The following is a 14,738-nucleotide window of genomic DNA, read 5'->3' as shown; positions in this document are numbered from 1 at the left end:
ATAGGAGTCCCAGAAGATGACGAGAGAGAAAGAGGGGCAGAAGGTTTGTTCAAAAAAATTAGAGCTGAAAACTTCCCTAATCTGGGGAAGGACACAGACATCAACATTCCAGAACTCTCATTAAATCAAACAAAAGTTGGCCATTGCCAAGGAATATCACAGTCAAATTCACAAAATACACAGACAAGGAAAGAATCATGAAAGCAGCAAGGGAGAAAAAGTCCTTAACCTACAAGGAAAAACACATCATACTGCAACATACTGTCCACAGAAGATTGTCAGGCCAGAAAGGAGTGGCAGGACATCTTCAATGCGCTGAATGGGAAAAATACGCAGCCAAGAATTCTTTACCCAGCAAGGCTGTCCTTCAGAATAGAAAGAGATAAAGCTCTCCAAACAAAAACTAAAGGAGTTTATGACCACTAAACCAGCCCTGCAAGAAACTTTAAAGGGGGCTCTTTAAGTGGAGAAAAAAAATAGACCAAAAGCATCAAAGACTAGAAAGGACCAGAGAGCATCGCCAGAGCACTAACTATACAAGTAACACAATGGCACTAAATTCATATCTTCAAACAATCACTCTGAATGTAAATGAACTAAGTACTCCAGTCAAAAGACATAGGGTATCAGAAGAGATTTAAAAAAATCCACCTATAGGTTGCCTACAAGAAACTAATTTTAGACATAAAGATACCTGTACATCGAAAGTGAGAACAAACAGTCCTAAAACGTGTATGGAATTACAAAAGACCCCGAAGAGCCAACACAATCCTGAAAAAAAAGACCAAACATGAAGGCATCACAATTCCAGATTTCCAGATTCCAGCTATATTATGAAGCTATAGTCATCAAGACAGTATGGTACTGGCACCAAAACAGACACAGAGATCAATGGAGCAGAATAGACAACCCAGAAATGGACCCACTATATGGTCACCTCATCTTTGACAGAGCAGGAAAGAATATTCAATGGAAAAAAAGACCATCTCCTCAATAAGTGGTGTTGGGAAAACTAGATGACAACATGCAGAAAGAAGAATGAAACTGAACCACTCTCTTACACCATACACAAAAATAAATTCAAAATGGATGAAAGACCTAAATATGGGACAGGAAACCATCAAAATCCTGGAGGAGAACACAGGCAGTAACTGCTTTGACATCAGCCATAGAAACTTTTTACTAGATATGTCTCCTGACACAGGGGAAACAAAAGCAAAAATGAACTAACAGGATTTCATCAATACAAAAAGATCCTGCACAGTGAAGGAAACAATCAGCAAAACTAAAATGCAACTTAAATAATGGGAGATATTTGCAAATGACAGCTGATAAAGAGTTAGCATCCGAAATCTATAAAGAACTCATAAAACTCAACACCCCAAAAATGAATAGCCCAGCTAAGAAATGGGCAGAAGACATGAATAGACAATTTTCCAAAGAAGACATCCACATGGCTGACAGACATGAAAAGATGCTCAACATCACTTATCATCAGGAAAATACAGATCAAAACCAAGATGAGATACCACCTCACACCTGTCAGAATGGCTACACTTAACAACACAAGAAACAATGGGTGTTGGTGAGGATGTGAAGAAAAGGGAACCCTCTTGCACTGTTGGTGGGAATGCAAACTGGTGGAGCCACTCTGGAGAGCAGTATGAAGGCTACTCAAAAAAACTAAAAATAGAACAGCCCTACTACCCAACAATTGCACTATTAGGTATTTACCCGAAGGATACAAAAATTCATACTAGAAAGGGTACATGCACCCCAATGTTTATGGCAGCATTATCAACAATAGCGAACTATGGAGAGAACCTAAATGTTTATCAACTAATGAATGAATAAAGAAGATGTGGTGTGTGTGTGTGTGTGTGTGTGTGTGTGTATACATGTAAATATATATATATACATGTATATATGTATACATATGTATATGTATGTGTATATAATGGAATATTATTCAGCTATCAAAAAGTATGAAATATTGCCATTTGCAATGACGTAGATGGAAATAGAATGTATTATGCTAAGTGAAAGAAGTCAGTCAGAGAAAGAAAAATACCATATTTCACTCATATGTGGAATTTGAGAAACCAAACAGATGAACATATGGGAGCTAGTGGGAAGAGGAGAAAGGGAAACAAATCACAAGAGACTTTCAACAATAGAGAACAAACTGAAGGTTGATGGAGGGAAGTGGCTGGGGGGGATGGGCTAGATGGGTGACAGATATTAAGGAGAACACTTGTGGTGATGAGCACTGAGTTTTGTATGTAAGTGATGAATCACTGAATTTTACTCTTGAAACACTGTATGTTAACTAGCTAAAATTTAACTTAAAAAACACATAAACTTAGCATTAATAACCTGAGTTGGACTATATACTCAATAAAAACCAGACAAAATAGTTTTTAATGTACAAAGATAACCTTTTTTCATTATTGGTTAACATTTTAAAATTATCTTTAGAAATCCAGTGTGTTTCCTTGTGTGTGTATGTGTTGTGTGTGTGTATTGTGTGACCTTTTAAATCAAATTCAAACACATACATTTGGATTTGTATTTTTTTTCTTTTATGGTAGATTGTAAACATTTTTGATGTAATGACTTAGTTCATACACTTTATGAGCACTTCCCAGGGAAGTTGAAAACATCCCAATCTTTTAGATACTGAAGTTTATATTCTGTTACAGAAACAGAAATGCAAACTAAATGGTAAGTGTTCTATTTAAAATCACCAAATTGGGGCCCCTGGGTGGCTCAGTTGGTTAAGTGGCCAACTTTGGCTCAGGTCATGATCTCACAGCTCATAAGTTCGAGCCCTGCGTTGGGCTCTATGCTGACAGCTCAGAGCCTGGAGCCTGCTTTGGATTCTGTGTTTCCCTCTCTCTCTCTGCTCTCTCTCCCTCCCTCCTTCCCTCCCCTGTCCTCTCTCTCTCTCTTTCTCTCTCTCTCAAAATAAATAAATAAACGAACAAACATTTAAAAAATTTTTAAAAAAATAAAATCATCAAATTAGCACTGTAATTTAAGGAACTTTATTGGAATTTCATGGGTACATTGTAAGAAAACACCTCTGGTGATAATTCTCGTATAAGAGTTATATTCTTAGTTTATTTTAAGGATGAGCTTTAATTTTAAATGCCTGTCATGAGCTCTAAGTAAATCTAACACGGCCTATCTTTTGGAATTTAACAGGATTTAACAGTAACTTGGTAAATATTTATAGCCTTTTCAAAAAATTGTGAGCAGGATTTAATTTTCTATATATTTTTGCCAACTGCCAGTCAGAGAAAGGGAATTACTAGAAAGAAATTTGATTGAATCTTTTTTACGTATCTGAAAATTTTCAGGATTAAAACTTATCCAGATTTCTAAAATTGGATCGTCTGTGGGGCAGCTCCTAAATCAAAGTATTTTGCAGTAGAGATAATGAGAAAATAAGGTGATACCACTTAACTCATTCAATTTGTCACCAAAGTACATGATTAATATCATTAAAAGAGAAAGAGAAGTAAAAACTCAAGTAGAAATTTACTATGACTGTATCTAAAAAGATGGAGTTAATTTTAAATATTAACATTACACTTAAATAAAATACGGAAGTTTTGCACTTTTTAAAAATCATATAATTTTAATAATAATTTCACATTAGGTATCAGAAACTGGTTAAGTATCCACATAACAAATTTGCCTTTGTAAAGTGAACACTAAATTACTCCACTACATACCTGTATTCAATAGAATGTATGCAATAGAATGTGAGGTGTCACCATTTTCATGTCTGACACATAAATACCTTCTTCTGTTGACTTTGTACAGACATATTGGAAGCCGCTTGTTGAAGATGGTCAAGCCCCGATGTGGGCTTAAGCCCCAAGGGATCTGGTTCTTGATTTAGATCTTTAAAAAAGACTTTTGTCAGGCACATCCACTTTGGAATGAGTTAAGAATGAACTTCTCTTATAAATATATAAAAGCAATTATGCTCAACAGCTTTCATAAAATTTGGAGATTGTGAACTTTGTTTTGAAGTAAAATGTAGCTTAAATTTTAAATAAAAGCTAAATAAAATATCCATAGTTTCAGAACCCAGTGTATGAAATTATGAAAAATATTTCTAAACATTGTAACAATACATATAACTTAGTTTATTTACAAAATCCACCAATAGGGGGCGCCTGGGTGACCCAGTCAGGTAAGTGACTTCATCTCAGGTCATGATCTTGTGGTTCCTGAGTTCAAGCCCTGCCTCAGGCCCCCTGCTGACAGCTCAGAGTTTAGGGCCTGCTTTGGATTCTGTGTCTCCCTCGCTCTCTGCCCCTCCTCTGCTCACGCTCTGTCTCTGTCTCTCTCTCTCAAAAGTAAATAAACATCAAAATCTACCACTAATTTGTTAGTAATATTAGGTAACGTGGTAATGCAGTACAAGAGAAGCACCAGAAGAGTTAATAGAAACTGTTAGGATTTAATTCCTAATTCCTGACTCTCTCAATTACAATGTGATCTTTTGTAAATTACTTAAATTTTCCAACTTGCAATTTCCTTTTCTATAAAATGGGCATAAGAGAATGTAATGAAATAGCCTATTTGTCTAGTCTATTTCACATAATAGTTACCATGTAAATTTTTGTTATCTCTTCCTTTAAATAATTAAGGAAAAAGATGAGAGAAAATAAAAGAAACTACACTGAAAATATTTTTAAAGAACCGAATTTCCACGCAATAAGAAAATTATTTTGTAGGACAGCTCCAATTTCTATGTAGAGACCTACATCTCCGCTGAGTTAAACATCAACTCATACGAAATGTATGTTCAAGTGTGCTTGTGCTCCTTTGGAGAAACTCAACTTCTGGGCTCAGTCACAATCTTTATTTTCACATTTTTATTTGTTTAATGATAGTGAGGTATAGGGGAAGTGTTCTGGGGGTATTTGCAAGCAATGATGTGTACTAACAAACTATGGAATCTAAGTAATGGTAGGAGAGAAAGGAAGAGGAAACGTGAATAATAAAAAGAGCTTGGGTACATGAACTGGAAATACTGGAGTCAATAGGTGTTTGCAGTTGGAATATTTTGCAATGGAAATGGAAAGGGAGATGAGGCTTGGAATAAGTACTTTAGGGCTGATGCCATTTGTAGTGTGGGCTATGTCCCAGCTATGTACATGAGCAGGCTGCTGACATAAAGTGAAGAGATCACAGCGGATGAAAAAGTCAAGGAAATGAGACCCTGGGTTTTGGATGGACTACCCTCAAGGGTCCTACTGTCAGTGACAGTGTCAGCAGAAGCTGAAATACAGTAACTAGGTGCCATCTATTTTTTTTTTTTTAATAAATAAGTGACAATGATGAGTTCCAAAGATAGCAGCACAGGGAGGTAAGCATGATGGTAAATAGTGAAATAATGAACTTTAAATAATCAGGACCGTTTTAGAAGACAGGGCAGTGGGTAAGATACCAAATGCGACAGCAGGTGATAAAAGAACCCTTAGGTCACCTACTGATCTTGAGATGCACAGGCAATGAAGGGAGAGAGATTAAAGAAGCTTTGAGGTATGATCAGTTTCCTCATAAAGCGGTAGAGTAGAGGCAATGCCGGGAGAAGCCGTGGGGGGGGGGGGTATAAAGACATGGGCAAATTATAGAGCACAATGTCCAAAGAATGTAGCATGATGTTCCTAATGAAAGACAGAGATAGAGTGGAGGATACTAGAGTTATGTGTGGTTCTGGGATGAAGCAGCCTAAGAGCATAGATGATAATGGGTGGTTTACCCAAAGCAGGAGGTTTGCCTGGTAGTTCTGTAAATTTCCTTTGCTCTGAGGCAGAGTGGTAAGCAACATCTTACAGAATGGGGGAGATTATCCTCGGGCTTGTTATCTTTCTTGTAATCACGTTGCGTTGTGAGCTAAATTATTGTCAATATTAGTGTTAGTTGAAATCAGTTATTCTTACGTAATCATGCTTGATTTAACTTAAATTTACAGGTTTCATAGTTTTACTATACAGAGCAATTCAGATGCTCACTCAGGAATTGTGTCCTTTTTTAAAGTTCATTTTTTTTTTGGAGAGTGACAGAGAGAGCGAGTGGGGGAGGGGCAGAGAGAGGGAGAGACAGAATCCCAAGCAGGCTGCACACCATCAGCACAGAGCCGGATGTGGGGCTCAAACTCATGAACCACGAGATCAAGACCGGAGCTGAAATCACGAGTCAGATGCTTAACCAGCTAAGCCATCCAAGGGCCCCGAGTTGTTGTGTCTTCTAGTGTTTCTGTGCTCCTAAGCAGCTTTGTGACCATGGGAAATTCAGTTACTCTTTTTGTCTTCATTTTTGACAAATGGAAAATAAAGAGTCTATCTTGGATCATCTATGACCCTTTATACATTTATGTGTGTGTGAGACCATTTATACATTTATGTGTGTGTGAGTGTGTGTGTGTGTGTGTGAGAGAGAGAGAGAGAGAGAGAGAGAGAGAGAGAGAGACAGAGAGAGGGAGAGAGAGAGAGATCAGAGAGCTGAGAATATTACATTTTTCCCTCTTGGCAGCATGCTGAGAAATATTTACGTATCGCTTCCCATATTTTCATTTATATTAAGTGGAGACAAAAGAATTGATTCTCCATACACAAGGAATGAGTAGCGAACACTTGACACACACACAGACATATTTAGGCTTCTTTCTGTAATGATAATTGTAAATGAGTGAAACGTTCCTGATGGTTTCATTGTTGACGTTATCATAAATAGCTTTCTGGGCCTATTATGTGGTTAAAACGCTTGAATTGTTTTGAAACATGCGTTTATAATGCTCGACAGTATTTATTTGCCATGCATTGAAATAAAGTTATTTTTTCTCTCTTGACAATTTACATTTCAGTATTTGGGGAGAAAGGATTTGGTAATCACGTAAAGAACTTAGTTTCTGGACTTAAAATAACCCCTTTAATACAGCACAACTGTAGAGCCAAGACAAAGCTCTGTGACTGCCTGTGATCCCGAAGCATGTAATATTATCATTTTCCCAGTAAATAAAATGCCCTTCGTTTGTGAAAATCAAATGTTTTCAGACATGTAATTCAACAGGCTCTAAAATCCAGGTTTAAAAAAAAAACACTTACAGGTGCATTTATGGGTGGCTTGGTTGGTTGAGCGTGGGACTTTGGCTCAGATGTTGATCTCAAGGTTTGTGGGCTCAAACCCCATGTCAGGCTTTGCACTGACTGCACAGAGCCTGCTTGGGATTCTCTCCCTCTCTCTCTGCCCCGCCCCCACTCACACTTGTGCTCTCCCTCTCTCTCTCAAAAGTAACCATTAAAAATAAAAAAAAAAATTATAATCATGAATCAGAAAAATATTGAAAGAAAATGTTTTAAGTAATATGACATGATGTCCCATTTGCCTTTCCCTCACAGTAACATTTTTTACACAAATATATAATCCAACCTTTTGAGTTTGAACCTTGGAACATCACCTTTACATGTCTACAGTAGCTGAAGTTAATGTGTTAGAAATAAATAAACAATAAAATGAGGAGAAAAGAGTCAGAGGCTCTCAGCTCAAGATGGGCACTATCCCTGAGAGTCCGTGAGAGCTTCAATCTACTAGTTAAGGATCCTTCCGGATAAGAGAGCTTAGCCTTGTGGAGCTCTTGCTGTAATCCTGGAGTGTCTCCGATGAGAAACCTTTGGCAGTGTCTGCACTCTAACCCCCCACCCCCACCCCCGTGACCACGGTTGAGGGAATGAGAGGAACAGTACTTTCCTAGTCCTGCCAAGAGTAAGGCTTTCCGGCTGTCCTCCGGCATGAGTACTTACAAGGAGTTTTGTGCAAAATGAAAGACAATTCTTACGGTTTTGATTTCTCTTCATTTTTTTTTGTCTCTCTCATCACCACTTCTTTTTCTTGCTCCAAGAAATAAACAAGGAGGGAAATAGAAATCACTAGAGAACTGTAGAAGCTTGTCAAAACCTCAGTAAGTCAATTCACGTGAATCCTTTCTCTATTTTTGTTCTCAGTTGTATGTTAGGGAATGCATATGGATGCACATATATGATCCCTGGTACAATTTCCTGTTTCTCACATCTCGCAGCTCCCAAGAACCCAGATCCAAGTCTGACTATTGCATTACCCCAGCCTCTTCCGAGCTTCCTGGAATTCCAAATCCAAATGCCCTTGGAATTCCAAATCCAAATGCCCTTTCTTCATTTTGCTGGCTGATATTCACGTTTGATGTATATAAAAAGCCTTACTCTTCAAATTCCTCACTCCGAGTTCTGAGTGAGACAAATGTAAGATTACACAAGGTGAACTATAGCCTTTGGGCCATGGCACCATCTGGACCCCAGAGAATCTCAAGGAAGATACTACATTCAGCCATCGCATCAGAAAAACTCTGGTTCTTTTTGTCCTGGTAGAAAGTAGCTTAAGGAGGATGTATTCTTACAAGTGATAGATCTTCTAGTCAATTCTGCCTGCACTAAGCTCTCAGTGTGACACTGTTCTTTTTCAGTGTGGGATAAATAAAAGATTCTTCACATTTTGGCTCTAGCCTTCCAAGCCTCAACCCTTTCTACTCAGATCCCATACCTAGTGTTTCTCTCACACTTTCACTCCCACCATTTCCTGACTCTATTATTAGGGTCTTTGTAGACATTCTTGTTGGTTTTTCTGGCTGGGATGCCTTCTTTCCCCATCTTTGTTTAACAGCCTCCTGCACATCTCTTTCACACAAGCGTTATTTCAGAAAGCCTTCTGTGATTCTTTATGGGCGTAGCTCCCTAGCCTGTATCCTCTTTGCCAAAAAATAAAGGAATATCTATTTGCAGATATGATGCCTGAACTTATTTCCTTGGCAAACATATTCGAAGGCAGCGGTTTACACAGAGGAGATTCAATCGAGAGCATTATCAGGACACCTGTGAGGAACCGATGGGAGCTTGACTGGGCAGTAGATGAAGGTGAACTGTGACGTCATTGCGTTAGAGCACCTTGTTGGTCCTAGAAGGACTCTAGAGCTGGGACAGCTTTTCAACGTTGTCTCAAATAGAGGCAAAGAGATCGTTCTTTGTATTTGCACATTGGTCTTTGGATATTGGCTGTCTCTCAAGAGGAGCATGACGTGAGTTGAGGCAGTGCCCTTTGACCCAAAGCAATTCCTAAGCAAGGACTAAAATGGGAGACCCAAGCGGCCAGTATTTCCAGAAGACCTGGAAGGCAGCAAGCACTACGCTCCATCCCAGTGCAGCCGGGATCCACTGGCTTCATATAGAACCTCAAGGAACCATGCAGTACAGACGTCAAAGAATGACTATACTAGAGGCCACTCGAAAATTGGCGATAATTCCCCTTAACACGTATCAGTAATCATCTCCATAATATAAAAGAAAATTTTAAAGAAGATCTCTTTTTCTCCTGATGTAGTACTGTTACACGACACCGAATGTATCTGATTGAGTTTTCTCTACTGTTGTTTTATTTTCCCTTTTTGCAAAGAGCAACCCGAGACAGATTTTGTTCACAACAGTGCTGAAAATAAACGATTATGTTCAGAAGGCAGCGTTCTCTCTTTGTCGCTCTTGGAGCCCCTTTACGTTAAGTGAGACATTTGAACCTAAAGCTCAGGGATTTGCCCTATCCTTGTATTAGCTGACTATGTGGCCGCAGACAAAATGCAAACAAATAAATTGCAAAATACGATTGCAAAATACATGCAAATGTTTAATTGGTAGAAACATTTAGCGGTATGCCTCTAGTGATTTGGATGCCACCGAGCAGTGAGTAATTACAATGTTTTAAGGGCTTGCCTTCAACTGGCAGTGGGCCAGCGCTGTGACTTTGAATAAAGTTTAGAGTTGTTCTTACCTTTGACTAGATATATTTATTACTGTGTGAAGAACCTGTCTTACCTGTAAGAAATAACAAGGGAACTTGCCCTAAATGTCATCCAGGGGCACAGAAAGAACTCCATCCAGAGAATCAATTTAAATGGAGAGTTAAACACAAAAATAAAGTTGCTTTATGAGCTTATTGTATAGGTTGTGGTTGTTCAGTGAAGCGGTTCGCAGCAATTTTTGTTGTTCTGCAAATGTAGTACGTCATTCTATCCAGAGAATGAATTATTCATAAAGTTTAAAAGAAAATCGCTCAGTTGTACAATGTAAGAAAAAATATTATACATTGTTTGCTGTTTTACTTAAAACTCCTAAAACAAATGTTAACTTATTACAATTGAGTATCTTTTCCCTTGAAATACACTGGATTGCGTTTCACTATGCTATCTAAGGGCTTGCAGTCGCCTGGTTATATTGGAAAGTAATGAGAACATCATTGTCATTAAAACCGAAGATCGAGTTTTTCCTTTGAAGTGATAGTAATCATAAATATCACCTTATTTCATGAGCTTTTTCATTGGAACTTTAGAGGATTTTAGTAAAGCTGGCAACTTTTCACAAACATAAAAATGTTGTGAAATGGAATTTTATTTCTTCAGAGCCTTTTCATCTTTCCCCGCAGCCATCCAGCTCTCATAACACACCTCATGGGTAAGGATATGGATTGTTGTTTTTTGTGCCTTTGAAGTTACTCTAACAAAATCTTGGTGGGATTAAGCCTTCATTACAATTATTACCATATTAAAAAGAAAAGAGAGGAGAAAAACTTGTTTTTAGGGACCAAATCGTTTTTTAAATGCAGATGATAATAGACCAATTTCCTAAGTATATGCAGCTTGACATTTTTGAGGTTTCTGTCTTTGTTCTCTATTAGTCATTTCTAAATATTTGTAATACTGTCTTCCTTTTACAAGGCTCTTCTTACGTGTCAGGAACAGACCTAGGAGCTATACGTATATAGTAACTTAGGCACTAATGTTCCAAGACTTGGAGACATTAAGTAACTTTCCTAACAGCTACTTATGATGGGGCTGGGGTGTCAGTGGGGCTCTGACATTAAACCACCTATCTCCTGCTCAATATTAAGCCTCACTTTGATGGTGAAGTTTAAGAATTGTATGTCATCCGGGCACCTGGGTGGCTCAGTTGATTAAGTGTCTGACTTTGGCTCGGGTCATGGTCTTGCGGTCCCTGAGTTCAAGCCCCACACATGTCTGGCTCTGTGCTGACAGCTCAGAGCCTGGGGCTTGCTTCAGATTCTGTGTTTTCCTCTCTCTCTGCCCCTCCCCTGCTCATGCTCTCTCTCTCTCTCACTCTCTCACTCTCTCTCTCTGTCAAAAAAAATAAACATTAAAAAATTAAAAACAAGAAGAATTGTATGCTGTCTATTAATTCACTTTGGATATTTCACCAAATGCTTTTAAAAGTGAATATTTGGCCCGTCGTATTACATAACGGACTTGCCAAAAATTTAACTGATGCTGCAACTCAGTGTACAGAGAAAAATGCAGGTTTCCTCAAGAGGAACGGAGCAGGAGGAGCTTTCCTGTAGTTCCATCTAGTAAATGTATTAGGGTAAAAACAAGTTGTGCTTTTGTTTTAAGAAATTCAGGTTCTCTTAAATAAGAAATAATCTCATTTTCTTCTTCATTTTGATTATCCAGCAGAAGTGGGGTCATCATGGAAGACAGGTAGCAGGATGGCACGTTTGGGATGACTCCGGGGCAACAAGAGCACCCTGGGCTTCTTGGAAGAGGCACTTTCTTTCTCTTATCTCTTGAGCTTTATGTTCCTTTCACACCTTGATTTTGTTCGCTCTGCTGATAGCTTTGATGGAAGCGCAAAACTGGCATGATTCACAACCTGGTCTGACTTCCGGGTTGGCTATTGACCGGTTGCCCGCCTGGCTAACCAGCCCTTCCTCGGTTTCTGAAGGCTTCAGTCTCCCGAGGGGATATTATCTGTCCCTCACCCTACCTTGCCCTACCTACTACCTAGTGAACTGCCCCCTTCCCTATCACCAATGTGGGGGACAGCAGTCCATACCACAGGTAAGACATGATCCAGAGTGGCTCTTAGTTCTGCATCCAGTTTGCCTTAGATCCTCTCTCTCTCTTCTTAAGTGTCTGTTTTATTCTTGAGAGATAGAGAGAGAGGAAGAGAACAAGCAGGGGGAGGGACAGAAAGAGAGGGAGACAGAGGATCCAAAGTGGGCTCTGCACGGACAGCACTGAGCCACAGGTGGGGCTCAAACTCATGAACTGTGAGATCATGACCTGAGCGGAAATCATGCCGACTGAGCCACCCAGAGCTCCTGGGATCCTCTCTTTTGTGACTGAACTGAGCTATTGATTCTAGGTTACCAGTCCCCAGGTTGTAAGTGAGGAGTAAGGGAATGGAGTCAGCAGGTGGGTACCCCAGAGTTCATATTTTTACAGAGTTTCTACTGGGGGCCAGGGTTCCAAAAGATTCCTTCTGCCTCGCAAACCTACGCTTATTACCCTCCACTCAGTCTTTGCATGGGCTATCATTTTCCGCGACTAGATTATCAGATTCTAAAGGGAAAACACTATTCATTGCTGTGCAATAATCATATAACTGTTTCTCACATCTGGCACTTAAGTAATTTCAGATGCTAATATTATTTAGCATTTTATTTTTTAGTTATTGTCTAGGTAAAATATCTTGGACATTTTTTCATTCTTTGGTTATTGTTGTTGTTATCTGTATACATTGATTTCAATTTCACAACTGTGCCCCATTACCTAACAAGTTAACAGAAGCCAAAGGCAAGAGGCAAAACTGTAAGCAATATTGACTAGAATTATTAGTACAACTTTTAACCAGAGTTATGTTTTCCTCTGCTACCATCTGAATCAACACTCTGGACTCTTAGGATTTATATTATGCATCAGCGCTGCAGGACCTAAATTTACATCATTTAGAGTTACGCCCAGCACATATTAGGTAAGAATCATAGGAAACGACCCTGTTTTGTGCCATAAGCTATCGTGCATAGCCAAAGCCAGCCCTTCAGGGGAGTTATAAGCTGGAAAGAAAGGAATTTCATTCTTCTGGAGATAGAGCTGTATTGCTACAGAGACTTGCTATGAGACTTAAACTGGTGTTAACTGTTAAACTGTTTGGACTACAAATAGTTGTTGGCTTATTGTAAAGTTAATGAACTGAATGAACTAATGGATAGTGAACTGCAAATCTGCAATGTTTTGATGGAATCTTATTTTTAGTTCTACTTAAAGAAGACTCCAATATGGTCTGGTCACTTCATTTTACTTCCGGTAATGAATAGTGTAGAAGCTGCTCATTTTTTCAACATAAGTACAGATCCTCTTTAACTTATGATGGGTGGCATCCCAATAAACCCTCTGTAAGTTGAAAATCTCATAAATCAAAAATGTATGGAATACCCCTAACCTACGGACCTACGTTGCTTAGCCTAGCCGAACTTAAACATGCTCAGAACACTTAGATTAGCCTACAGTTGGGCAAGATCATCTAATAAAAGCCTATTTCACAATACAGTGTTGCTTATCTCATGTGGTGGATTGACAACTATTCTGAAAGTGAAAACCAGGACGTCAGTATGAATACGGAATGGCTGGAAGTATATCAATCCTTCACCCTGGTGATAGCCTGGCTGAGTGGGAGCCCTGACTGCCCGTCACCACACTATCTTACTGAATATCGCTAGCCTGGGAAAAGGCCCCAATTCAAAATTCAAAGAACAGTCTCTACAAATGTGTATCAATTTTGCACCGTTTTAAGCCAAGCAGTTGTCACACCCAACCACCGTGGGGACAGTCTGTAATATCTAATTGCTGATGCCCTTTGTGGGGCCTTTTAAAATGAGATTTCTTGTTTACTGGCTTAACACAATGTTTTCAAGATAATGCAATATTCTAGAAAACGCAAAATTATGGTCAACACCATATAGAAGGTAACATGTATTTGTAGTGTCCTGTCCAAGCTTGGAGGCTGTTGAAGTACGACTTCTGCCCCATAGTCACTGTTGTAGTGGGAAAACTCCATTACTATTAAAGAACGAAACCTACCCGGTAGATGGATCTCACACTGAATTCAGCTCTGTGGCTTAGTTTGCCCAGACATTCTTTTCAGGGCCATGATGTGCAATCTGAGCATATTCAATAGCAGCCCTGTTTGGACAACGCATCCGATTTCACCATGAAAATTTCTTCTTTTCGAGCTACATGGAGGAACCATACTAAACTATTCTTGGCATAAATAAGACTTGCACTCAATGACAATTCAAAATAGTTTCACTTACTTTACATACTATAGAAGAATACCTCTCTGCTGCACCTCAGTTCATCTATCAAAGGTACTTGCTTTATAACAGATAAACACACTTTTCAGGGATGGAAAACTTTGACATTGATACTTAGTGAATTCGTGAGAATGAGGCATATTGTCCTCTTAGTCTGGCCCCTTTTCTCTTCTTAGACCTATGATGATGAATGGGAACAGGGACAATCTGATAAGTAACCATTAACTTTTAAAGTAAATTATGAGAACTTTGCAAAAAGCAAAGTTTGGCCTTGTTACATTAAAGACCTTGTTGTGTACAAAACAAACATTGTCTAAGTCTTTCTACTGCATGGCCAACACTCAGGCTCAAATTTTTCTGTGTTTCACATTGAAATACCTCAGACTACTTTGATTTATTCATCTAAAATATGCTGAATTGGGGCAGCTGGTGGCTCGGTCAGTTAGGGGTTCAATTCTTCAATTCGGCTCAGGTCATGATCCCAGGGTTGTGAGATTGAACCCCATGTTGGCTCTGCATTGAGCATGGGG

This window comes from Acinonyx jubatus, chromosome F2 (genome assembly GCF_027475565.1).
Source record: "Acinonyx jubatus isolate Ajub_Pintada_27869175 chromosome F2, VMU_Ajub_asm_v1.0, whole genome shotgun sequence".
NCBI lineage: Eukaryota > Metazoa > Chordata > Mammalia > Carnivora > Felidae > Acinonyx > Acinonyx jubatus.
This window is presented reverse-complemented; position numbering follows the sequence as displayed.